The following is a 2,416-nucleotide window of genomic DNA, read 5'->3' as shown; positions in this document are numbered from 1 at the left end:
TTGGTATTAGAGAGATATGGGCTTCATAGAAGCTGTTTGGGAGAGTTTCTGTTTTTTCAATTTCCTGGAAAAGCTTGAGAAGAATTGGCAATAGGTCAACAGAAAGAGCCTAAATCAGGCAGAAGGAAAGAGATCATAAAACTTAGAGCAGAAATCAACGACATGGAAAACAAAGAAACAATCCGAAAGATCAATGAAACCAAGAGCTGGTTCTTCGAGAAAATAAATAAGATAGATAAACCACTAGCAACACTCACAAAGAAACAGAGAGAGAGAATCCTAATAAATCGAATCAGAAATAAGAATGGGGATATCACAACAGAAACTAAAGAAATTCAAGAGATCATCAGAGACTACTTTGAAAGTCTCTATGCCACGAAACACGAGAACCTAGAAGAAATGGATAAATTCCTGGATCTCTACCATCTCCCAAAGCTGAATCAAGAAGATATAGAGTACCTGAATAGACCCATTCACATCAAGGAAATTGAAACTGTAATCAAAAGTCTTCCCAAAAACAAAAGCCCAGGCCCAGATGGATTTACTAGCGAATTTTTCCAAACATTTAAAGAGGGGAAAGGTACTCTTTGGGGCCTCCCCAACTCACTGCAGAGGGAAGAGCTCATGCCTAGAGCTTGAGGAAACGCAGCTGTGGCTTGACCCTCTAGGCACAGCGCTCCTCCCTAGCCACCTCGTCTTTTCTGTAATGCTCACATCTTTCTTCCTTTCATCTCCTCCTCCTGCTGCTCCCTTGCAGCTTCCCGTGAAATGCTGGATGAATTCTAGCTTAGCGAGTAGGCTAAACCCTCCACTTAGAAAACAAGCCGGAGCTTTTATCTTCCTCTGTGGGTTTGGGTCTGCTAGAATCAAAGGAACATTAGCACAATTTGTTTGGATTAGCATGAAGACATCTAATCCGCTCCTTTGCAATATTCCATATTTTAATAACTTTAATAATTACCACTTCCTTTTTCTAATTAAGAGCTTAGAGACGGAGACCTTGGAGAAGGACCAAAACGGTGGTGTTTGGTGCTGCAGAGAATGCAAAGAAACGTGTTCAGAGCAGAATCAATATTCAGAGCCAGATAAGAAGCACTTGGGTTTCTATTCCACAAGCGCTACTGTGTCCCAGTGTGGATGAGGCCTGAATACTAGAGATGCCAAGGTAGCAGGGGTGCTCTCCATCCTGTTTAGATGAGAAATCTTCATGCTCAATCAAATAAAACAAAATGGGGCACAACCAGGAGGCCTCAATTGCACTCGAACCACAAGAGCATCAAAGAGAACAATATCCTCCAAGAAATGCATCTAGAAGTTTTACAAACTTACCAGAGAAATCTAGATCATCTTGGTTCCACCTCACTCCAACTCAAGGAGTGATCCAGGAGACTGCGCAGAAGTTCATGAAAGGGAAACTGCCTTGTGCTCCTTATGCTCACTTCGGCAGCACATATACTAAAATCGGAACGATACAGAGAAGATTAGCATGGCCCCTGCGCAAGGATGACACGCAAATTCATGAAGCGTTCCATACTTTTTGAAACCGAAGCACAAAAATTTGTAAATTTACAACTGTACCTCATGGTGTTTCACTAATAAAAATTAAAAATAAAAAAAGATTTTAAAAAAAGGGAAACTGCCTTCAATTCACAGAAGTAACTTCAAGTCCTCAATCCCCAAGCAATTGAGAGTGTTCCTTGCCACCATAAGTGAACCCAAAGGACCTACACAGACCCTCAGGACCCCAAAACTCATCTTCTCCCTGCTGCCCAAGAATGAAAGTCATGGCAAAGGCAAGCTGCAGCCTGCAAGCTCAGCAGAGGGAAACAAGCCATCCCTTTGGGTGCAGTGCTCACCCTTTGATGAACCAGCTGGAGTTCAGAGGCAGCGGCAAGTCTGCTCCTGCTTCGCCTGGCCCAAAGGGAGCCTTTATGTTGTAAACCTTTCAGTGGGAGGCCCATCTTGGGGGAGGAGGAGGTCTGGGATCCCTTCTGGCTCCCCTAACTAGAATCATCACCCTATTCTCTCCTGGCGCCTGGCCACAAGAGATAAGCAAATTTTATTTTGAATTCTCATACTTAGACTTTTAGTATAGCCTTTCCCTTCCATTACACTACTCCTACTCTCTTAGTCACATCTATCTTTAGTGATTTCAAGCAACTTTCCCTTTCAAAATTGTTTTCTATTAAAATTCCGTGGCTTACAATATAGCTAATAGTGGTTTCTCATGTACACAATTCCAACACCACACCCATCACCTTTGTAGCCACCCCTCCTCTGAGGACTCCAAATCCCCTTCCTCACAAGCCCCCCACCACCACCACCAAAATCAATTGTATGGATTGGTTCTCCCTTTATGTTGCCTTTGAACCCTTATTGCTACGTTTCTGCATATCTTTAAGTCTCACATATTAGA

The 2,416-nt window shown here is 42.8% G+C and overlaps 1 non-coding gene across 1 annotated transcript; it reads left to right on the top strand.

Annotated features, from left to right (window-relative positions):
* Positions 1-1,431: 1,431 nt before the first annotated feature.
* LOC130025592 (U6 spliceosomal RNA) lies at positions 1,432-1,538 on the top strand. Its single transcript, XR_008792728.1, has one exon. It is a non-coding gene; the product is annotated as a U6 spliceosomal RNA (small nuclear RNA).
* Positions 1,539-2,416: the final 878 nt, after the last annotated feature.

Source organism: Sorex fumeus, unplaced genomic scaffold (assembly GCF_029834395.1).
Source record: "Sorex fumeus unplaced genomic scaffold, SorFum_2.1 ptg000030l, whole genome shotgun sequence".
Classification (NCBI taxonomy): Eukaryota; Metazoa; Chordata; class Mammalia; order Eulipotyphla; family Soricidae; genus Sorex; species Sorex fumeus.
This window is presented reverse-complemented; position numbering and strand designations above follow the sequence as displayed.